Below are 25,670 nucleotides of genomic sequence, written 5' to 3'. Positions count from 1 at the left end.
CAGAAGTTTAGATAAGGAGGTTAAGGCACCAAACAGGGATATTAAAACGGATCCATTTTGGCTCTTCTGACAGCTCGACCAAATGGCAAATTGAAGCTGGGATTCAGTTTCCCTTTGCTTAGCCCATAGATCACCATAGGCTTGCTGCTCCTTTCCTGGGATGAAATTTTAGAATTGTATTCCTCATCCACAGACCATTGTTCTCCTCTCCTCCATTTTATCCTCACAGCTACTACCCTTTGAGATAGGTAGGCTGCAGGGTTGCCTGTCCCCAGTGGGGGAGGGGGAACCTGCTGCTCCAGAATCTGTCACCTGTCACCACTCACCCGGCTGGTGGGAAGAAAAGGCCCTGGGCAATAAACCTCCTGGGCCAGTACGCAGTGAGTGCACTCCCCATGGGCATTATGACATCACTTCCAGGAGTGATGTCATTGTGCCTACCAGTGGGCATACTCATGTCTTTCACAGGGGCCAAAATTGCTCCCTGTGAAGGGTGAGAGTATGCCCATCAGGTGTTATGATGTCACTCCCAGCAGTGATGTCATTGTGCTGCATCAGGAATGCACATGAGCTTTGTGTGTGCAATGGAGCTGCAAAGATGAGTGCCAGATCCCCCCCTCCCATGGGGAGGAGGGTAAGAGGATCTGGCAAACCTAGTAGGCTGAGATTATGTGGCTGACCCAAGGTCACCCAGCAAGTGTCCACAGCAGAGTGAGGATTCGAACCTAGGTTTCCCAGATCCTAGTCTAACACTGTTACTACTATACCACAATGGCTGTCTACCACAAGTTCTCTTGTAATTAATTATTGAAACCTGATGCCAGGCTGATTGGGCATTCATTCTGCTCCTGTACCCCTTACCAGGGCACCACCTACTCCTGAGTAGGGATCCTGTTCACTCTCACCCTCCATCCCCTGCCTCCACTTACCTGGCCAGCAGGAGGGGGAAGACAAGGGAATGGGCCTCCTGGGAACATTCCCGCGCTTTGCAGTAGGCTGATTTTGGCCCATTTGAGGCCAAAACCAGCCTGCTGCGAAGTGCCCATGCACCCCCCGCCCTGTGCCTGTACAATGGCATCACTTATGGAAGTGATGTCATCACAGGGGTGTGGGGGCATGTGTGTGCTTTGCATGCATCATGGGCCTGCCACGGAGGTAAGAGCCAGGTCACTTGTCTCCTGCTGGGAGGCTAAGGGGACCTGGTAACCCTACTGCTGAGGCAAAAAGAGGTGGCAGCCTCATCAGCAAAAAACTTGCTCCATTTATTGACCACCACTGTGGACATTAAAGAGAACAGAAGAAACAACCAAGAACCAAGAAGAGGCCCAAGGGAGACAGAAGATAATGGATGCTGTCAGGAAAGGGTTAATTGACTCCGCTCAAGTCACCTTGCAGCTCTCCCTCTCCCATGGCAGTTGCTTTATTTTCTTTCTTCATCCTGATACAACCATAGATAATAAAAGGAGTTTTGCTTTCTTTTCTCAGGCAATGAAGGGAGCAAATTGAATGAAGTTTCACGTTCGTCATAACTACCACAATAATTAAAAATTGATGCCACGACATACATTGGAATGTGAAAAACAAACAGAGGTCAAAATCCGATGACCCAAGGTATGAAATATTCAATTAAAAAACAAACAAAACAGGGGGGAGCATGGGCCTGGTGTATACAGGAAGGCTGCCTGAGGCCAAGAATTCTGGATAGCAAAGCCAATAAGATATTAAAACCACCTCCTATTACTTTGTTTTCTATCTCCTGAACAAATAAATGTTGGAAACGTGTTTATCTGTTCTGTTTTACCAGTGAAAACAATTTCCAGAATGTATATATTAAGAGAGGATGTATAGTTATTTCCCAGCACTCAAGGCGAGGCAAATGTGACTCGGTGGAGTGGGGGTGGGGAGAGGAGAGATGTGGGACAGACACTTGAGCAGAAACAGGCTTTTACTAACAGGGGGTCTCGCCTGGGCCATGATGTACCATGTCCCACATGCTGATTACTTGAACAGACCTGCTGCCAAGATAAATTTTCCTTGGATTCAAGAGTTTATAGGATGTGCTTGGCTCGCCTTGCCAACACAGCAGTTTCTTCCCCACACAAACAATTCTGCTTTTGCTAGTCAGGATATAAACAGAAAGAATGCTTGGTTAATTATTTGTATAATGGCAAAGATAGCTGAAATCTGGAAGTTGCAGATGGGATGCAAGGCTCTTTTCGGGCACATCTGTATGATCAGTCATGTGTGGCTTAGGTTCTTTCAGCACTATCCAAGGCCTACAAGCCACACAATGTCCTCAACCAGTTGCCAAAAAAGTGATTAAAACCAGAACAAAGTGCCAGATATCCAGGGCCTTGCAAACCCACATATGGAACCTGAGGGAAAATCCTAAATCTTGCATTACTGTGAGATGGCCAGTAAGTCAGAAAGCAAGGCAGAGTCACCACCTTAAAACATGAAGAAATCCCTTAAGCAGCTCTCTGTAAAGAACAAAGCCAGTTAGCCAAAGCACTTTTAAGTTTGGTAAACTGCCTCAGTGAAGATAATTGCTGTTAGCACAGTTGTATCATTGTTTTTCATGTTCCCACATAGTGGGAGTGTGAACAATTACTGCCCTTAGAAGAAGGAGCAATGTCATATGGGAGAATCCTGTGCTGGCATTCCTTCTGCAATTGTGCCAACTGTGTTTACTCTGGAATATTGTCATCTGGAACATGCTTGGTACATGACACAATAAAAATACACTCTGATTTCCAAATATTGACTTTAAAGAATAAGTATCTGTAAGGTCCTGGTAATTGAGTGACCTAATAAAAATCGTAAGCACATGGTCACTTTGATGCAGCCAGTTCAGTGTTAAAGCAGATATGTTCCTAAGTACTGAAAAGCAAATATTAGGGTTTTGACAGATACACTGAAATTGCTAGTGGAAAGTGCCACCAAGTCATGACTTATAGCAACCCCTGTTGGGGTTTTCAAGGCAAGAGACTACCTGAGATAGTTTGATATTACTGCCTCTGCACAGCAACCCTGGTCTTCCTTGGAGTTCTCCCATCCAGTTACTAACAAAGGCCAACCCTGCTTAGCAGCTAAGATCTGACAAGATCAGGCTTGCCTGGGCTATCCATGTCAGGGTACACTAATATTACTGATTTATTAATAACTGAATTTGAATGAAAACAAGTTGTCCTGGTAGTAAACAGGGGGTAGCAGGAATAGAAGCTCTTTTACTAGAGTTTAAAGACACACACAAGTAGAAAAGGTGGTGCGCAAAGCAGTAAGATGACACCTGTTTGGGGGCACCTGAAGAACATACAAATGTCTGATTGTCTGATGCCGGCCTCCATACAGGACAATAGCTTTAGGAGCAATAGATGTGGCTGAATGATTTCACTTGTATTATTATATAGGAGCTTTTTTTGTAATTCCGATTTGGGTTTGCATCATCTGTACTTTGAAGGTAAAACAGGAATGACCACAATCTGTGGCTTCTAAGACATTATTTTCTGTGTTTATACCTCAGCTTTGGAGGTTGTATAAACAAATGGGTTTCTTAAGAGGTTTGTTTTAAGATAGGTAATTAGCTAATAAAGAATTGCGATTTGGAATTTCTATATGGAAGCAGACCTACCCTTGGGCAAGAGTTAAAATAGTATCAAGGCAAGCGCTACATATTTTGTTACCCATTCTATTTTCTAGATATTTGCTGGAGGGTTGTTTTCCCCACATTTTGGCTATAAAATGGGAAAGGAGTGCTGAAATATCTTCAGAAGTTTAGTCTCTTAAATGTCAGGCCTGATCAATGTGCCAGTGCTTGGCATAATCTTCATTTTTGTAGCACATGCTTGCTGTTCTTAAAGGCCAGCCTTGCTAACCCTTTGACTTTGAATAACTGACCCTCCCCTTGCTACATCACAAAATGCTTTTGAATCATGGCAGTCGGACATGTGGCACACGTCACGTGCACAAGGTTATCACATTTGAAGCCCTCTTAAATACATTTGTGTTATTTGCCATCAAGTTGCCTCTGACCTATGGTGACCCTATGAATGAAAGACCTCCAAAACATCCTATCATTAACAGACTTGCTCAGATCCTGCAGACTGGAGGGTGTGGCTTCTTTTATTGAGTTAATACATAGAACCATCATATTGCATCTATGTAGAATGCACTGTGTATGTTCTGCGAAGGGGCTGTAGTTTAGTGCATGCAGAAGGTTCCAGGTTCAAATTATGGCATCTTCCAGAGGCCTGCTTCCAGTTAGAGTAGACAATTCTGATCTTGGTAGACCGTGTATAAAGGCATCTTCATACGTTCTGATAATGCTTTCTGGTCAAGTTTTACCAGGCAAGCAAACCATTTATTATTTTATTTTACATATTCATATACTGCTTTTCTCCCCAGTGGGTACCGAAAGCTGCTTACCCTTTTCTCCATTTTTTTCTTACAACGCCAGCCAAGTGAGGTAGCTTAGACTGAATGGCAGTGCCTGGCTTAAGAAGATCACCCAGGTTGCATGGCCTACCAGTTCATGCCTATCCCCCAAATCCTCCTGACATCTGTTCCTGAGGTCTAGTCCTCCTCAGTGAGATGTCATTCATTTGCTTTTAAGGCTCCCACATTGTCAAATGGCTTTCTGGGGTGGTTCCTACAGCACCTCTCCTCTTGACCTTCTGCAGAGCCATCAGGTTTTGGTGACATTTAAGGACTAGGATTTGCTAAATGCAATGTATTAAATGTATTTAACATGGTCTTTCTAGATATGTTCATTGCTGTTTTAACACCCTGCATTGCTGTTGTAATATTTCAGAGTTGTCTCTCTTTTTTGAAGAGAAACCAGAGATAAAAAAAGAGACAACTCTGAAATAACTCTTGAAATAGATTGAAAATGTTTAAGAGGTTGGTTACCATATTTTACACCTGGAAATTGTAATAATGTCTATAGGCTACTATATATTGAAACCACATCAGTAGAGCACTGTAGGTATTATAGTTTGTTATTGTTAATATTCTTTGCAAATCAACAGAACTGGTTGTATTAACACTTTGGTAATATAAATTTGAATTAATCTTGTCATTTATAAACAGAGATTCCATTTTTCCACAGACAGGAGAAGGGTTACTTATAGCACTGAATTCAAGGCAGTCTTTTTCCCCCCCATTTTCATCTTTCATATAAAACTTAAAGTAGTTCTTCCTGAAAGTTACCCATTTAGAGACTTTCTGTAAACCAAAGGTTGTGCTTATAAAGAACATTTCCCTTTAACTTTTAGCTGTCCTTATTTTTCAAAAATAGTGGGGGTTACCTTTAATCTCTCTTACATTTAGGATCTGCACAAGTTAAAGAAAAGCTGTTTTTTCCTTGCTCAAGGGCAATATACTCCATCAATGGTGTTCTTGTGAAGAAATAAGACTTCACAACCAAACAGTAGAAGATGTATGTCAGATGGCTCTCCAATAACATTAAGGAAAAAAGCAGCTGATATATGGGATATTGAAGGCAGATTAAGTTGTTAATGTATATTAGTATATTCTTAATTTCCTTTTAATTGAAAAAGACATATTGACTTTAATTAGAACCATTTCACAGGAACTGTCAATTAGCACATGTCAAACTAGTTAATTCAGAACAGAATTCTTTTAATTAGGGTCTGCTTTCCTGTAACGGTGGGGCCAATGAAATCAGCCTTTCCTTATCAAGATTTTAAATGTCTCTAAGACATACAATACAAATGTACTCTCTTATCTATTATTAGAAGCCCATATGGACAACATTAAATGATGATGCTGGCATTGTTCATGAAGCACAAATCAGAGCTTCCATTATGACAGTATGGGGAAAAATAGAAAAAAAAATGAAGAAAGGGAGAAACCTTTCAACAAAGACTACTTTAAACATACTGATTTATCCTATGGAACACGTGATATGTATGCTTCCATTTAAGGTATTATAAAATGTCTTGTCAAGTGCGTCCAGACAAACATTTTTTGTGACATGCAAAGAGCATTATTCGGGCAGCGAAGCATTAGACTGAGCTCAGTTTAAGAAAGGGAAATGTCCCACAACCTATTTTGGAAGGTGCAAAAATAACCTGGTTAACTTAATTTCATGCAGAACTTTAGCAACAAATGCTACTACAATCTTTGAAACACCAATGAAGTGATTCTGCAGCCCCTGGCCCTAGCTGCGCATCCTGATGTTTCACTGGAAGCAGGCTCTTTGTACGCACGTAACAAACAATACTTTTCTTGCGCAAAAGGGTATCGGGTAGATGCTAAGAAGAGGAAAGTTGTCTCTGACACAAGCACACACCTTGCCTGTGTTGTCAGAATTGGCCTCTGTATTCAGTACCATTGATAGGTTCAATTGCCTGTACAGAGTTAGTAGGTGAAGCCCAGTCAAAGCTGATTTTAATGGGAGATTTAGGAGTTTTAAGAATATGTCTCATTGAAATATGTGAATCTTTACTGACTGAATTGCCCCCAGTGCCTGCAGAGTTTAAGGAGTTGGCCAGTTTTTGTTTTTAAAGAGGTACTGTTATGGACTTAAATGTAAACTATGCATGATATGTAGAATGTATGTATTTTATAGGCCTTGCTCCATTAGTTAGCATATGTTAGCCGGAATCAGTTGTGGCTCATTGAATCTGCTTATGACTTCCTGTAACAACTCCAAACAGGCATTTTCATTCTAAGCCACTATATGGCTTTTCTAATTTTCCTGGGAGTGCTTATACCACGACTTAAAAAAAAAAAGCCCGCTTTGCGATTTGCTGTTTCTCCATGCACACTCTTTATTCCATTTTTGGGTGTTCCACCCTCTTCTCCCCCCCTCTCCTATCACCTGCCAACCCACTTCATTGTGATTGGTTACTCTCATCTATCCCTCTCTCCTCCTTTCCATCTCCCCTCTCATCCTCAATTCCCCCCCCTCTTTTTTTTTTTTAAAAAAACCCTAAATGTTAAGTCCAGCACAAGATCTATGAACTGCTGGTTTGAAAACACAGAGGGGGGAGTTCCCTTTTCCTTCTTTTTGCAGCGAGACCATACAACCGCATTTGACTGACCTGTGTCAATTTCACCTCCTACCTAAGTAGAGGAGGCCAGTCAATTTTACTCCATTTCCATCCACACTTGTTGCAAATAGAATTTTTTAAAAAAGCTGACTCCTTGTTGAGGGTGGGCAGGTTGTAATTGTCCATGCCCCCCAGTCCTCAACATGAGACCCAGCTGGAACGGAGCTGCCCAAATATAACAAGAAAAAAAGGGGAGGGAGGGGACACAGACCAAACATGAGAGGTGTGAAGGGCCACATACAAGCCAATTCCGTGCCTTTTGGCTTGACTTCAGGGATAGTGAGGAGTTATGTCCCCAGTGCAGAAGGGGCTATGAACATGGATCTGGATTCAGTGGGGGTACTTTTCCTGCATATGCTGTTGGAAGAGTCAGAGCTTTATTTCATTAGATTTAATTTAGGTAGACTAAAGATATTATGTATTCTCATGTATTCATAATAGCCTTTACATATGCCAGTGTGATTATTATATCTTATCTTGTCATATGTAATTAGATTAGTTTTTAACTTAAGTTTAACTAAAGTTTTTAACTAAAGAAGTGAGTGATAATCAGCTAGGAAAACAAAGTTTTCACATTGATGAAATAAATAAATTGAATAAATAAATAAACTTCTGATTTTCCATTATAGTCAGAAGCCTGAACACTGTAATCAGTGAATGCCAGTGGAAGCATTCACATTCCACACAGGTTTTTGTGTTGCTAAAATTCAATCAAAGAGATGTCTTATATTTCCATGTGGTTGTTTTTGTTGTAATACTCCCTTACAAGTGGGTGTCTTGGACTTCAACAACACATCCTATTTTGGGCGCGATTCATATTTCTTCAGCACCAACACACACAGGTACAGCTAGCTCTGCACTCTTACAGTCATGGTATGCTGTACTTCTTTCTTTTTTTTGAGAAAACATTTCAGTATTCCCCTCTTACTTAATTAACTGCTAGTCCTTAGTTCAGACTTGAGTTTTTACGCTAGCATGTCATTGTTACAAACAGCCAGAGAGAGAAAAGCTGTTGCCCAGATATTTGTAATCTTTGAAAACTCTACTTTTCTTAAAGGAAATGTCAAATTTTTACTTGAGAATGATTTTGTTTTGTCTGGAAGTTCCATAATACAAATACTGGGCAAGCGAGATGGCATTTTCTTAATTTCTAACTTTGTCGCACCAAATTCTAATAGTGGACAAAGATGGGGCACAATCCAGCGGATGTTATTGGATTGGGTGTGAACCCATAAATTGATTGATTTCATGGAAGTTTTTCGTGAGCTTCCCTTTGGCCCCTCAATGAGATGCTGCTGAAGGTTGGAGAATCTTCTAGAACAGTATGGCATGGAATGGGATCTACAACAAAATGGGAAACTTAGCAGGAATCACGGGGCACTAAACATGAGGTGGGTTGGGGGAAACTCCAACCCAACTTGCATATAACGTGATCACACTTCAAAATAGCGTGTTTGTGTGTGTGTGAAAATGGGCTCCCGAGTGTGTGAGTGGAGCAGGAGAGTTTCATTGGTTCCTGTGTTCCACCCAGCATACTTTTGCAGATAGAAGTGGGCCATTGGGGGCCTGTTTGTCTTACTGCTGGTGATGCGTCTCTCCTGGGCAGTCATGTGTCTCCAGCAGTTAGATGAACAGCCTGTCGTCCACAACCCTCTTCTGTCTGCAAAAGTGTGCTGGGTGAAAAACAGGGACCTGCTTGGCATGTGTGCTTGGGAGACCATCCCCCCCCACCATTTTGAAGGTGAATGTGGTCACATGTTAAATGCAGGTTGGTTGGGCGTTTCTTCTAACCCACTTTGTGTTTAGTGACTCTTGTAATCAGACCCTTGAGTTAAACTGAAGTTCATCAAGAGGAAGATCATGCAAGAGTGAGAAGGGGCAATTACTGCTGAGTTCCCTTCTTGTTGCAGCCCATGTACTATGTGGTATACTGTTCTTGAGATGTACTGTTCCTTCCCCCAGTTCTCAGCAACATCTTTTGTGTGTGTGTGTGTGTGGGGGGGGGTAGTGAGATACGGGGAAAAAGGAAAAGTGATGTGTCCTGGTACAGTTTTTAAAGTTTTAAACATACCAATATCATTTACCAAGGTGCAATTCATAATAAACATGCAGTCTTGTTTAAATACGTAACGTAATATGCTATGAGCTATCTTTTAACTTGATCAAGTTGCTAGGCATGATACATTTTTATTGGTGATCAAACATTATGTCATATAGGTTATGTGAAGCAAAAGAACTGATTTGCTCAAACAGTATGGGTGAGGTTTTGAACATCATAAAAGGGTTTCTGCTGAAATAAGGCAATTCTAGAGACCACTTAGTTGTCTTTATGTAATGGTTTCCTATTCTGTATGAGGCTTGTCATGAATATAATTTACAACAAAGTTTAAATGGAAGTAAACCTTCTTTTGATTGTAACAGGCCATTTACAGAGAAAAGCATTTAGCCTCGCCATGAGAAAAGCCTTCCAATATCTGGGGACATTTGATCAATGAAAATATGAAGAAGGGGTAAGAAGGGATATGACATCCCTCCCCATTGTACTCTCTGAGTCCTGCCAAGAGGGCTTATACATCATCTCAGTAATCCTTACAAAAACTTTGTAAGGTAGGTCTGGATCTTTACTTCCATATTACAGATGTAAAACTGTAGATTGAGAAAATAGTCTAAGGCCTCTCAAAGTAACCATGGAACAAGTGAGGTAAGAACCATAGAGAGCACAGTTCATTCTCCACTATATTAGATGCCATCTTGCCTTATATTCCCTGAATTCTCAAAGTCAACTCAAGCTATTTCCATATGTATGCATATAAATACACATATATTTATAACTGAGGAGACTACATGATCCATTATGATTCATATAGCAGCTGCTGTTTATCCCATTGATCAACTGATCACATGCATTCTGAATATAAGTTCCAGAATGTATTTTTCTCACCGATTTTAAATATTCATACACTAAGCAGCCACTGTGTACAGCCCTAATGACTTTGCAATGAGCTCTGATTACAGTAAAAATCTGACATGCACTAAAATCTCCAAGTCATTATAGAATTCCAACTGCATTCGGAGCAGGATTTTTACTATTATCTGTGTGATATCTTCCAGCTCTTTTTGGCTCCTTGATCTTCTGTACCAAAGCTAACTTTTCTGCTGACTTTGGTTCATGAAAAGTTGACCCTTGAGGCATAACCATTTAAAAAAAATGGTGTTGAAATGCTACAAGATACAATAGATTTCAGCCAATATGATATATGTTTTTTGAAGAGGTTCTTAATAAAAATTGCATTTTTGCTAAGTGATTGGTCACATGAATCTTCTACTGTTCATGAATCAAATCGTGGGTCATTTAAAAATGACTAGGCATCAGGAAAACCTAACAGCTTTTAAACAGATTATTTAAATGACAGAAGAAATGATTTCCAACCATTTTTATCCAAACAGTAGACCAGCAGAATTCTCACTGAAAAGAAAGCAATTTTCTGAATACGTTCTTTGATGTTCATTTCGGCAGCATGTATACTAAAATTTGAACTATAAATTCTTTGGTACTGGCTTTAAGGTTTTACAGGAAAAAAAGGAAATTCTCACATATATTCATATTTTGGCACTTGGATCTTAATACAGTAATAGTTTGACCCAACCCAGATGAAATAAATGGTTGCTTGAGGGATTCAGTTTACATTGTGAAGCATAGTCACTAAAGCAGAGAAGTATTTTCTGAATCAGTTCTTCATACTGATTGGTCAGTACAGAAATAAGTTTTTAATGTGTCTGTGGCCTAACAAAGTGATACATTGTCATGAATTTTGAGAGTGGTTTGACAATATTTCAGCAATATATGTAGCTTTAATGGGAATTCCTTCATGCTAACCAGTAACTCTTCTAACACTGTGATTTATAATATGTTGGTAATACAGATGTTATATTACAAAATGCTACCTACACCCATGTTCAGCTCCCTTCATATTCCTAGCATTTCCAGTCCAAATTTCATAACAACTCCTTGGGTTCTAACCACACTGTTAATGTTCAGTAGTTCAGAAAAGAAACATAGTAGGATTGCGACCAACATTTAATTTTGATGGGAAAATGTACAGTTTTCAAAAGCAGTAATGTGCTGGAATGACATTATATGATCAAAATGATCAACTGATTGGAAAAGATGAGAGGAAACAATTTTGACCATTTCCACTATATTTTCTGCTATCCTCTATTAACTCCCAGATCAACTGAAGAAATCAAAATGATAGTATATGCCTATTTATCTATTCCAGCTATAATGGTGAAAAAACCTTGTGCAACTGCAGAAAAAATTATGTCAGGCAAGCTGGATAGGGTGATTATTTTTGCTTTTTGCCATTATCCTCTCATTCCACAAGGAAAGCATTGGTCTGAAAGTTGCATAGGATTTAATTCAGTCCCTGTGACACACAAGTCTGTGAGTTTGTAGCACTGAGATGCCATTGGTGGGTCTTCCTGTCATCTTTCCACTCCCAGCAGTTTTCCCAGCTTGGGCTGCATCATTGAGTCATATTAGAGAACAGGAGCACTATCTGTTGTTCCCGTGGCAGTGATGATACTAGAGCCACATCTGACCACAGTAGAATACCATAAAGCTATGTAATTGTGCCAAGTGACAGGACAGGAACCCAGTTAGGAATGAACTAGTACCAGAGTACTGGATACATGATCAAGCCATATTTTAAATTTAAACTTTGTGTTTCTGTTTTCACCATCTGCACCTAATGTATGAGTGACATATCAGAAAGAGTTAACTGGAGTCTGAAGAAAGTTAGCATAACAGAACAAAGACTTTTGGGCCATATGATTGGCTTAATATAATTAATACTCAAGAATCTGTCTGTCTGTCTGTCTGTCTGTCTGTCTGTCTGTCTGACCGACCCAAGGTCACCAAGCAAGTTTGAAAGCAAACTGGAAATGTGACCTCAGCTCTCCTAGATCCTAGGCCATCACTCTAACCACTACACCACAACAGCACAATATAGTACTTGTTCTCAAACAATCACCTCAAAGTATATTTATAGCACTAGAGTTATATATAATACATACATTTTAAGAAGGCTACCAATCTGCACATTGTATTTTGTAGCAAAGTCATAAAAATAACATGATAGCATCTAATGAGGGAAATGTTGCCTGCAGATGTCTTTTCCTATTATCCTATAAACTGATTGTGTATTTTTATTTTTACGAACAATTTCAGATATAAATATTTTCCCCCAAACATTCATTTTGTAAAAAGTATAAACACAATATGAATGTGCTATATAAATCTGATTTTAATGTCTGCATAGTAGTTTTAAAATAACTAGCAGTGAATACTTCTGCTTTCAGTTGCTGTAGCTCCTGATAAGGTGAACGATATTCTGTAATCGGAATTGCATATCATTATAAGATACAAAAGAGCAAGGTTTTATTTGCCTTGTCTGTCTGGACACATCAGCTGCTCAGTTTATTTCTGCTATGCAAAGGATCACATCACGTGTTCTTAAATAAATATTGAGGGTACAGGAAAGGAAAGAGGAAATCTAATATTTGTTGTTGCTGTTGTCATTGAGATTTCCATGGTGTCTATGCACATTTGGGCACCATTTCATTTTTATTGCTCTGCACTGATATCAGTGTCACATAACATTACGTTAATACCAAGGAAGTGAAAAAGAAGCAGCAAAGCAAAACAAATTCCCCCCTCCCGTATTATTACAGTAGTTGGGCATTAGTGCACTTTATATACATAACCTTTATGGGGAGGAATGCTTGATATTGCAACATATGATTTAAGGAATCTATGTTGGTTCATGGCAGTTGTCTCAATAAGCACTATTGCACTTCCCAGACAGGTACAAGTTACAATGGATAACAATAAGGTTGGAACAGGCCAGTTTGTATACAGATCTGTCATAGGGCCAATTGCCATACTGTCTTTGCTTGGTGGAACTGGAAGCTTCTCAACCTTTTTCCAGATATATGGGGATGCAAAGGTTTTCTGGAAATAACAGTAGCAAAGTAATATGACTTTGTAAGTAGACTTCGTTGCTGGCTTTCAATGCTCTGAGTATTGAGAGCACAAAAGTTATTTCAGACTCTGAAATGACAATATGGAATATCTATGATAGAGAATGCATGCAAAGATGGTCCTAGATAATCTGTGGAAATGTCTCTCAGATTAACGTACTCTAAAATCTACACAACTATTTTCAGATGGAGCAATTTACATCCACCTCACCAAAAGCCAAACCAAGCCGAACTGATAAGCAAGCAAGATGTTAAACCATAATAAGCGTTAATATATAAACTTCATATATTCTCCCAAATGCCTCCTGCTTTTGAAGATACAACTTTTATGAGCTTAGCGTTCAGAGCAACTTCCACTGAAGCACAATCAATACTTGATTAAAGGACAGAGAGCCTCTAAATTCAACCTGGGTTTCTGTTGTGCAGTGTTCTTAGCATAATGATAAGTTTAGCCCTAGTATCATTAGAAGCTATACAATTATAAGAATTCAGTTGTCTATAATAGAGATGTAAAATTCACAGAAATTTTGAAGCCACAGGGGGAAAATACTGTTTTTAATGGGGAAAAACCCACAATTTTTTTGAAAAAGTGAAATACAGTACTTTCTTATAGTTTTTAAACTTGTTTTACTGATTTAGGACCATAAAACACATTATTTATAACTTAGGAGAAAAACAGTACAATCCTAAACAGAGTTACTCCAGTCTAAGCCCATTGAAATCTACAGGCTTAGACTGAAGTAACTCTGTTTAGGATTACTCTGTAGGATTACTCTGAAAATGTCCTATTAGGCATATTTATGGAATTTCAAGGTATACTTTTCTAAAAACAAATAGCATGTATACTTAATACATGGAATTATATCTAACATCTAATACAGCTATAAACTACTGTGCCCTACGCTGCCTTAACACATGTATCTTAATTTTTGTCATCTGAAATGTAGTTAAAAATGAACATTGTAGGCAGAAAACAAATTCTGTAGTACACAAAGTTCATTATTTGGACAGAAACATTCTCATGCAGGACTATTAGCACACCTGAATATCAAGTTAAACGTTTAAAAATATTATAACATATTAATTATTGCTATAATTATTTACACTTAAATAAAAACTTATTCTTGAGAAAATATGTTGTAAGTATCTACACTATAAAAAAGAATTATTATCTAATGTAGATTGTCTAAGAGTGGCAGGACTCTAATCTGGAGAACGAGGTTTGATTCCTCACTCTTCTGCTTGAAGCCAGCTGAGAGACCTTACGTCAGTCACAGCGTCTAGGAGCTCTCTCAGTCCCACCCACCTCACAGGGTGGTTGGCGTGAGGATGATAATAACACACTTTGTAAACTGCTCTGAGCAGGCATTAAGTTGTTCTTAAGGGTGGTATATAAACCAAATGTTGTTGTTATTATTATTACATGAAAATTGTCATACTATACATTTGAGTAAAAACCTTGTTTCCTCTTTCCAAAAGAAAAAAAACATGTTTCATAGGAAGCCCCCCCGCCCTGCCCCCAAGTGTGTCTTGGACTGAGGAGCAGGTGGGCAGATGGGCTGATAGGAGCTTGAAATTTTATTGTGATAAAGTAGCCGGCTGGAGTCACACAGGCTGGGAACAAACCCATGGGCGATTTTACAACCCAGTGGGGAAACACATCATCTCTTTGATTTGCAAACAGCTCAAGATTGGGCAACCTGGCTTTGGTGAATCTCAAGCTCAGATTTGAAAAAGTCTCTTGGGCATACATGGGGAAATCCAGAAATGGAGTTGCCTCTTTGTATATGGGTGTGTGTGTGAATGTGCGAAGATGTGTGTGTAGAATCTCACACCCTCCTGTCAGCCCTAGTGGAGGGGGGCAAGAGTACTGAAACTGTTGGTCTCCATTTAGCTTAGCAATCATTTTTCATGCCTTTTATTTCTTAGCCTGTATCCTAGTTCTGTACTGTTTACTCTAGAAATGTACCTTGTAGTAATGAAGTTGCTTTAGTTAAGAAGCATTGCATTGATTCCTACACAAAATGCTCCTAACTAGAGTGGGCATGAACCAGCAAAATTCCAAACCATGCGATTCGAGGTTTGTTGTGTTTCACGAACCACGAACTTTCACAAATTTGCCCCAGTTCACGAACCAGTTCATTTGGTTCATGGTTCATCAATTTCAGGGGCCCTAGGATGGCCCCCTTCACAGTCAGAGATGCCAAATTCGCAGGGAGTTTTCAGCAGGCTCTCCTCCAGTCACCCCCAAAGTTTGGCAAAGATTGGCTTTCAGATGTCCGAGTAATAGACCTCCAAAGCAGGTGCCTCAAGGAGAGTTCCATTAGATATAATGAGAACCACAAATGGCAATGGGCTTGCATTAGTTCCATTGGAATACATTGCAGGCAGCACCAAAAAGTTGCAGGATGGAGTTAGAATCTTCCTCTGAGAATGGAACAACAGCCCCCAAGACACATGAGGATGGCCGCCCCCTTCTTGTGGGCCTGGGAGGCGGTCAATATACTGGTCCACTTCCCTTCTGTCCTCTGGGGGCCATGGGATCTGGGCAGAGGCATAGTGTGTGGGGGGCCAGGGGGCGGCTGCCCCAGGTGCAAAATTTTGAGGGGGCGCCTGGTCCATGGCCCCCTCAGGAGCACCCTCACTGCCACCTGCCTTGGAGCCCAGCGAGCTGGGCACTCTGATGGTGCCACAGGCAGGGAGGGAAGCAGGGAGGCAAGTGGCGAGGTGGGCTGCCTCCCTGCTCGCCTCCCTGTCCCTTCACCAGAGCCACCGGGGCCCCCGCCAGTGCAGCAGGAAGCTGGGAAGCGGGCTGCCTCCTCGCTCACCTTCCCGTCCCTTTGCCGGCACTGCTGGGCAGGCCCTGGCAGTATGGCAGGCGGGGAAGCAGGGAGGCAAGCGGGGAAGTGGGCTTCCTTGCTGCCCGCCTTCCCGTCCCTTTGCCAGCACTGCTGGGCATGCCAGCATCCCGGCAGGTGGTGGGGAGGTGAGCAGGAAGGCAGGCCTGGGTGAGAGGGGTGCCCCTGTGTGATGATGTCACTGAAGTGATGTCATCAAGCAGGGCTAGAGCGCGCACACACTTTGCGTGCACACAGGGGGAAGGAAAACCACCTCCTGCCCCCCGGTGGAGGTAACTATGCTACGCCACTGGCTCTGGGGATGAGAGGTGACCTGCAACACTCCCTTTGTGCCTGGGGGATGGCCACCACATCGAAGAGGTGGGATTTGTCAGTGGTTGCCCCCTCCTTGCAGGCCTGGGAGGCGGGCAATGTACCAGACCACCTCCCTTCCGCCCCCCTGGGGCCATGGGCTCCTGTTGTGGGGGGTGGGTGCAGCCACCTGAGTGAGGTGTCTTTTGTTGGTGGCTGCTGCCTCCTCACAGGGCCAGGAGGCAGTCAGGGGTCCACTGCCCTTCCTTCTCCCTGGGGCGATGGGCTCCAGTAGTGGGGGATGGGGGCGCCTACCTGGGTGAGGTGTTTTTTGTTGGTGGCCGCCCCCTTCTTGTGGGCCTGGGAAGTGGTCAAGGGCCTGACTCCCTTCCTCCCCCAGGGGCCATGGGCTCCTGAGGGTGGGGGCAGCCACCTGGGTGACAATGGGTTCTTCTGACGATGGCCACCTCCTGAGGCTGTGTTGTTTGGAACCTGGGGGTGGCACACCCTTCAGGTTGGCCAGGACAGTGGCTAGGGCTCAAGGAAAGCCTCGGATATAGAGGGAGGAGGAGGTTGGGGACACTCTGGATCCCCCTCTCCTTCCATTAGGATGGCCAGAGTCACTCCTTCTCTCTCTGACCTTGTCATGCTCTCTAGTCTCTCCAACTCACTCACTCCCAGCTACTTATCACCAGCTCCTTGTCCCTGTCCACCTTTATAGGCCCCGCTTGGCACCCTCCCCTAGTCAAGGAGATGTTTTTGGGGACACAGGAATATTCTTTTAAGGAGAGGAGGACAAAGAAAATCTATGAGAGGAGGTTAATCTTGGGGAGAGGGAGCAGATGTTCTTTGAGGAGAGAGGATATTCCTGGACTGGAAAGGACAGAGGTGATTTGTCAGGAAAGGTTAATCCTGGGGAGAAGGAAACCTTCGGGGAACAGCATTGCATTCCATAATGAGGACGGAGCCCCTGAGCCTGGCAGTGGCTGACGCTGGGGAGAAGAGCTTCCCCCTGATCCAGTTCTTTGACCAGTGCCTGGTCCAGCCTATGGATCAGGAGGATGGGTTGCCCCAGGCTGGCCGTGTAGGAGCAGAGGAGGTTGAGGAGGGCGCGCTCTAGCCCTGCTTGGTTTCCTGAAACGGCTTCTGGACATGGACCATTTGAGAGAGGGATAGCCAGTCTGTGGAGCTAATGCTGAGCTCCTCTCTCTCCTGCAAAATGGGCACAGAGGTCATGATATCCTGCACAGCATTTCTTTGCTCCATCAGACGAGCCATCATGATGTAGGTGGAGTTCCAGTGGGTGAGCATGTCTTCAAAGAGCTGGTGCTCAGGATGCCCCTCCTCCCACTGCTTCTCATGCAGCTGGCAGGAAGAATGAATGCTGAGGGAAAAGTGAGCAGCCAGACGCCAGCAGCTGTCCAACAAGGCACACATGTCCAGTGTTCCCTGGTCCAAGCTAGCCTTGGTTGTCCTACCCAGCCCAAAGCATCCCTCATGACCAAGTGCAGCTTGCACACCAGGCAGAAAATGCCCCCAAGGGTCATGTCATTTAGGGCTGCCATCATGTTTCTACCAGTGTTCGTGACCATGTAGCCATGGACAACATCACCCATGGGCGCCCATTCCCTCAGTCCAGCCTTGATTGCGTCAGCAATCTTCCTTTCTGTGTGGTCCTCATCCATCCCCAGTGCCTCCTCCTCCATCCCCACAAGTGGATCTTGAAAAAGAGGCTCTTTACTGAACACTGGTGGGCCAGCAGGATGAGCTTGGGACTTCTTCCCCCCATGACCACCCTTGCCCCTCACTCTAACCCTCATGGAGCTACAAAGAGCTCTCAGCTGAGGAAACCACTAAGCTTGGCCCCAGAGCCTACCAGTAGTCCTGGGACTGGGGTGGTGGAAAAGGCCTACAACCCACCACACAAAACATCTTCCCAGCTGGGAAGGTGCTCTAAGTAAGAATAATTAATAAATAAATTAAAAAGAGTGCTGTGAGCCCTCAGCAGAGGAACCCACTAGGCCCTAGAGCCTAGCAGAAGGCCTGGAACTGGGGTGGGGGAAAAGGCCCCTCACCCACCACACAGACACCTTTCCAGCCGGGAAAGGTCCTCTAAATAAGAAAGAGACTGTTTATCAGTCTCTTTTTTAAGCAGCAAGCCAGCAACTCTACCAAAATGCTTCAAAATCCTCCCCCCACTCTCTCCAACTCCCAACAGCCACTCTTCGCTGTCTCTCTTCCTGTTGGAAAGTGGAACCACGAGGCTGAGAGCTGGTTATTATATACCCATTGCTCTCCATAGAGAAGAATGGGAGCTCTCTGGTTGGCAGGGAGAGCTGCCTATCAAAGTTCTGAGGGCTAAGATTGGTGTTTCCACAGCTGCAGAAGGCCTGCAGACATTCATCCCTTCCGTTGCCTAGGGAATTAATGAATCAGTGCCAGGTTGTCTGGCTTCACAAATCATTTACGAACTGATGAACAGGCCTAAAAAGTCATGGCAGTTTGTGAAAAAAGGGGTCCCACAAACCACTGATTTGCAAATGTCGAACCAGCCCAGTTCATGCCAAACTTTGGTTCATAATTAGGTTTGTGCCCGCCTCTACTCCTAATGGCTAGCGAACACTGCTGACTGTTTCTTCAGGTTCACAGAAAATGTAGCTCCCAGACTTTGGAACAAAAACTATGATGGGCACGTGGGCTAGATAAATGGTAGGTTAAGACATTCAATCAGTATTGGTTAGAAAAATACATTGAAGATTTCAACTTGTACGGATATTAAAGAGAATGTATATAAAATGATGTATAGGTGGTATTTAACACCAAAGAAAATTGTGCTAGGAAATACTAATATGTCAGATAGATGCTGGAAATGTAAAAAGCATGAAGGATCATTATACCACATGTGGTGGACTTGTGAGGTAGCTAAACAATACTGGGGAGATATAATTGAAGTAATTAATGAGGTTTTGCAAACCCAAATAAATAAGAACCCAGAATTGCTGCTACTGAACTTGGGAATGGAAGATGTTCCAATGCAGTACAGAACATTGTTATTTTACATGATTACAGCAGCAAGACTTTTGTATGCACAGAAATGGAAAGTACAAGAAATACCAACTACAGAAGATTGGATTTACAGATTGCTGTACATGGCTGAGATGGACAAAATGACAAGAAAACTCAAAGATCTTGATCCAGGAGAATATATTGCAGATTGGGGGAAACTGAAACAATATTTAGAAAAAAAATGGGATGTGAAAGGAGGACTGTGGCAATTTGAGAACTATTAATTTGTGATGTTTTAAATAGAAGAGAGAAGTAACTTTACCATTAATGGGAAAATTTAGCTATTAATTAACCTAAGCTAGTATTACTATTAAGGAGACTTTATCAAAAATATACAGTTTAAATAGTGATGTAGAGAATGGATATATCAGTGGATTTGATATAGTATATATAAGAGAATTTGAATATGCTTAGAGTAAGAGATATAATACATATATGATTTAGAAGAATATAATCGAAAATAGTTAAGTAATAAAATAGGTTAAGGGCTGGAAAGCTGTTGGAAGTCTACAAGGAGGGGGGAGGGAAAGGGTGGGGGTTGAAATAAATTAGGTATGCTGGAGAGTGTATGTATTAACTATGTACTCACCAATAACATTTTTTTTAAAAAAATCAGTATTGGTTATCTCTTTTTAATCAAACTTCATGTGTTTTTCAGGATAGTGAGTGTGATGAAGTCATGAGACAGGTAAGTCTTCCTAAATCTTACAGAGAGTGGGGGTAATTTAACATGTCAGTGATGTCTTTGGCCGCAAGTCTGTGCTGAAAGTCATATTAAGTTATGCCGTTATGATGCTAACAGATGTAGCCTGTGTGTGTTTGTGTGTGTGCATGCCTGAACATGTGGAGAGAGAGAGAAAGAGTGTGTGAAGGAGGATGGGGAATAAGATGAAAACGCTTTCTTCTTCCTTTACACATTTATCTCTCTTCCTCCCTTTTTTTCTTTAAAAGGTGTAATAGTTGCTCTTTATTGAACAAAAACCCCCACAAATAAATGCTAGAAGTATGCATTCAAAAACAACTAAATGAAATATAATTGATCACACTGGATATTAACTAATCCTAATTCTCCATATTTTAGCTTAGTACCTACTAAACCAAATTTGGCCATATTTTTGGTGGTGCAAGGTGTTTACTCCACGTTTGTGCTGCACAAGATCATCCCTGATTGGAATCCTGCGTACAGTATTTCCTGCAATCACATTGCTGCCTCACTGGTTTGGGGATTGCTCTCTTTCTATATAACCTGGGGCTCTTTTTCCTGGAGCCATTCTATATATTTATTTATTAAAACAAGTTATCAAAAATAATAGCAGGAGCAAGCAATGATTTGTTTAAATAGCGGTAACATGCTGATTCTTGTGGGACCCCACTACTCATTTCCCTCAATTGCCAGAACCATTTATTCCTACTCTCTGTTTCTTATCATTTAACCAACCCATCCTCTTTCCCCATTACTGCTAAGCTTACTCAGAAATCTTTGGTCTTCTTCTTTTGAATCACAACACATGGGAAGAAGGGACTTAAGCCTTCTTCTATGCCAAACAGTGCCAAAGAGTTGCTATTTGCCCCACTGGAGAAACTGGATGAGTACATCCCTATTAAATAAATATATCTGATCATGCTGATCCTTAACTAAACATCATATTATGCAAGTTATTATAGGACATATGGCATTTTAGATAATAAACAAAATGTAATTTAGCTCACATTTATGTTTTATGTAGATTGTTTTAGGAGCCTGGAAAACCTAGTTTTTCTACTCAGTACCATAGGTTAGCTACTTGTGTAAAAGAGCAACCTCAGATGTTAAAAAAAATGGTTCTATCCACTCCTAAGCACCAAATCATCTTACCAAATTATACTGCAATCCTAAACAGAGATACTTTCTAAATCCATTGATTCAATGGATTTAGAAAAGTGTACTCTTAGGACTGCGCTGCTAGAGGACTACACCCTAAACTGATGTTAATCTTGTCCCCTTGTCTTTTTGCAAAAAGCCTAGTCCACATGTGGGTGCTATTTTTAGAAGAATCAGTTAATCTTGTGAATTTAAGTAGAACTGATGCTGACTCACTGCTGACTCTTCTTTCGTAGGAAGCGTTTTAGAGTGATGATCACAAAAGAGCTTTGCTGGAAGAGAACAGGTGCCTATCCAGTTTGAATCTTGTTTCCAACCATGACCAGCCATGCTTCCAGGAAGCCCACAAGCATAGTAGCTAAAAGAATAGTCTGCTATCTAGTTGAATCTTGTCCTGGATATGAAGTCCGTAGGTGGCTTTAAGCAAGCTAGTCATACTCAACCCCCATTCTGCAATATGGGGCAGTGCAGAAGGTTCTGGTGTCCCTTGCAGCATGGTTATATTTACAACAAAGTAATGTCTGTGAAGTCCTTGGAACACAGGCAGCACAATCCTGAGGGCTGCCACAGTGGAGGTGGCTGGCTGCTGTGTGTTACACACACAGGCACAACCTATCACCAGTCTCTGATTTGACCACTGTCCCTCAACACCCACCCCTACCCCTCCATGGAGAGCCAGCAGTCACAGAGGAAAGACCCATGCAACTTCTAGAATAATTCTACAAAAACAGATGAAATGACAATGAATAGTTATAAAAGTGGTGTTGTATTCCAATTATTTGCTTCTGAGCTTGACAGTTGCACATTATTGTTCCTATATGTGGAACACTGTATTTCTGTCCCAGGGTGCCTTTGAATCTTTACTTCTTTATTTAAAATCAATGCAAAAAGCTCTGTTTATGTATCTGAGCATATTTATTTTATTTATTATATTTTTTATTTATTTATGTTATTTAAATTCCGCCTTTCTCACTGAGACTCAAGGTGGATTACATAGTGTGAGATTAGTACAATTAGTGTGAGATTAGTACAATTAGTACAATTAGTGTGAGATTAGTACAAGGGCAGGCATTTCCATACAGTGTCAAGAACATTTCCATAAACAATGTCATAGGGTAAATGAATACAGTTTCAAGAACATTTCCATAAACAATGTCATGGGGTAAAAGAATATAAGTTTACAAAGATATAGTATTAGCAAGGATCTAGTATGGGGTTGAGGAATTGCTGAAACAGAACATAATCAATTCTAGGACTTACATTGAACAACATAAAGCACAGGTAGGATATAGGAGTACATATTTAAAGCAACAGATAATATGTAAGGCAACATAATGGTGAAATCTATGGTTTCTAACTTGGCTTGTGTTCTAATATGGCTTGTGTTAGGGGCAATAATGTTTAGCATCGCTGCGTAAACCTGCTTAAATCCAAATACTTGAGGTTAACTAGGTTGTAGTTTGGAAAGTACTTCAGTGCTACAGATGTGTAAAAACATGATGGAGTAGAGGCACATGCCAATCTGATCCACACTAATGTGACATTGTAGCTATATGTTAATGCATTAATTATAATGTTCTGTCTAATAATACAGGATGTGTAATATTTATTATGTTTCTTTTCAAGTTCAGTTGATAGTATATTTTATTGTACAATTAGCCAAACAGTGATGTGACAAGGGACAGAAATGCTGTGACGTATCAGTATCAGTAAAGGAACTGCTTTCAGTCTTTTTAAAGAATAGGATCATTTTTGGAATAAAAGCTCCAACATGTTTTAAGAAACTAGACACAACAACATGAGTTGAAGACAGCATGTCATCTTGGCTTTCTGACCTTCCTTTGGGTTTCTTCTTTTGTGAGTTTTAGTCTTATTGATGTTACTTTTCCAGAGATTTCTCTTTTTTCAGATGGCTTTCATTAATGATATCATTATTCCCCTTGCAAAGTCTAGAGGAGAAAAATCTAGCAATTGAATATCATATCTATTGAACAAAATAAACTGTTTTTAAAGGTGATTCATATTGGATTCCTTTTATTTTGTAGTAGTTTTAAACTTAATGTTTATTCATATAGCTACTCCCTATTTCCCCTCTCCAGAATGTGCTAATAGGAGACAAGGCTTTTGAATACTATTCGCTCTGTGAATGGGATTTCTGGACTTACTTTAATAATGAAAATAATTCTCAGTTACAATCATTTTATACTTTAGCTGCTGAAGTTGATGTAGTCTCACCTCCCCCTACTCCAAAGTAAACTCTATTACATCTTACTCCATTAGGGTTAAACCTAGTAGAGACCTCTGCTACATTAGGATTAGCTGCATCACGTACTTTATGGTAAAGATATATGGTTACTTCTAGCAATGGGGTTCTGTGGATAAATATTTCTGCCTGAGTATTTCCTCTAACTGCAGCCATAAAAATCAGGACACACTTTGCAACTAGCAGAAATGGTACATGTGTGTGCCCTATAGACCATCACTGTCAGATCAGACAGTCCTGACCATGTTTTCAGAGGGAGAAGATGTAGGAAACATTGAGTACCACTGTGGGCAAACAATTCTGTGCTGAGCTGAAGCATCTATACTCCTAATGTAGCAGGAAAGCAATGGTAGATGATCTTAAATAAGTTAATAGCAATTATTCAGGGAACAAAGGCTGTTTTTGAAAGCTGTCAGGTTGCTGACAGGGGTGTACCTAGTTAGGTAATATTACAAAGCAAATTTGGTAAAATTTGGCCATTTTTTCTTATGGGAAACTCAATTTGGATTTTTTCAGTGGCCTGGCTGGGGTTCGGTGTGTGTGTCATTTTTGACCGAATTTCACCAAATTTGCAGGGAACCTACTCCTCACTGTCCTGGAATGACCTCACCAAGTTTGGGGGATTTGGATAGGTCCAAATTGCAGTATGCACTTGTAACTGAATCAACTGTCTTTCTCCTGCTGGTTTTCTACTTAACTTTTAAGTCTTGAGAAGAGCATTTCCCTCCACCTCACACTCCCAGAGGATACAGGCCACAAGGTGGGCTCACCTCATTCACTCTGGAAGTCCAAAGTTGGGAAATTGAAGAGCGGCATGTTGACTTTCAGGAAGACCAGCTGCTCAACTCTCCAGGGGAGCAGGTGAGTGTGATGCAAACTGACAACGTTGCCCACATGGAAAAAGATACACTCATTCTGCACACTTATCGTAGGTGCGGTGAGACCTCCTCTTTCTTGGCACAGTAGCTCAGCGGATTGGTGGAAAGCAACTCGCAAGGCACTGAAAAGTAGTCCCTGACTATTGCCTTCATTAAATGCTGGCTCATGCACCTTACATTTCCAGAGGGCCAAAGACATCCAGGCATATCTCCATCTCCATAGACACCCATGTGAGGCACATGAGCCAGGACTCCATGGACACCACTGGGCTGCTGGGCTGCTCCCCTGTCCCCTCTGCTGGCAGGAGGCCCTCTTTGCCTGCTAATGCTGTGCCTGCAAAGAAAGGGCATCTCTCACTCCAGTGATGTGCTTGGCCTACTCGGTGAAGGTGCCCTTGATGCACAGGTCACACATGGTTACCATACATATTACTCCTTACTCCTTAGTGAGAGGCTGCAGCTGGGACATGATGCCCTGTTGCAGCCTTCTTATGAGAACTCACACTCCTGGAACAAAGTTTGCACATTATGGTCTGGGTCCAGGAAGGAGGCCATAGCACTCTGAAGCGTATGCACCAGAGGAATGATCAGACCCAGGGTTGCCATGTCAGATGAGACCACGAGAATGAATTCCTTGAAGGGCCTCAGGACCTCCACTGTCTGGGATATGGTGAGCCACTCCTCTGGCTGAACTCCCCCCACCCCGCAGTCTCAGTCTCTAAGAGCCACATGGCCTGCTGATCCATCCAACGCTCAAGCATGGCAAGGGTGGAGTTTCAGCAATTTACAACATCAGAGATCAGGTGATACTCTGGCATACCTGTCGTGGCCTGCTTCTGGCATAGTTGGTGAGTTGCTATCACACTGCATGAGAAGTGACTCATCAATAGCTGGCATTTCTGGAGGAGACACTGGAACTCATGATTTGCAGGGTCCTCTGCAGGTTGGTTTTCTTGGAGGAAACCAGACCAAGCGCATCCTTCAGCAGGAGGTGACACTGCCCTCACCAATCCAGTCCAGTAATTCCTTCTTGATGGTGGCAGCAATGTTCTCTGCTATGTGCACCTCATTGAGAACCTTGGCGTGGAGAAAAGCCTTGCAGTCGCTAGCCCAGTGGTCTCCCATCTGGTCCTGCCTGATGCTGGTCATCCCATCTCCAGGCTGAAGGTCATTGGCTTGCCACCAGTGTGCAGAGAGGTATATATGCTGTGACTGAAAGCATGTCAAGATGTCTGATGTGAACTGCAGAATTCTCCCAGCAGCATGAGACAACTGTGCCTTCATGTGCTCCTTGGCAGCCCTGTAAAATGAGGATACCACAGTCCTGCTCGATGT

The 25,670-nt window shown here is 41.9% G+C and overlaps 1 long non-coding RNA gene across 1 annotated transcript; it reads left to right on the top strand.

The window, feature by feature from the left end:
- Nucleotides 1–1,502: 1,502 nt before the first annotated feature.
- Nucleotides 1,503–23,181, top strand: LOC129334899 (uncharacterized). The gene is made up of 3 exons (XR_008597542.1): nt 1,503–1,611; nt 19,992–20,021; nt 21,431–23,181. It is a non-coding gene; the product is annotated as an uncharacterized LOC129334899 (long non-coding RNA).
- Nucleotides 23,182–25,670: the final 2,489 nt, after the last annotated feature.

This window comes from Eublepharis macularius, chromosome 8, assembly GCF_028583425.1.
Source record: "Eublepharis macularius isolate TG4126 chromosome 8, MPM_Emac_v1.0, whole genome shotgun sequence".
Taxonomy (NCBI): domain Eukaryota; kingdom Metazoa; phylum Chordata; class Lepidosauria; order Squamata; family Eublepharidae; genus Eublepharis; species Eublepharis macularius.
Note: the sequence above shows the minus strand (reverse complement) of the source record. Positions and strands in the feature narration are given on the sequence as shown.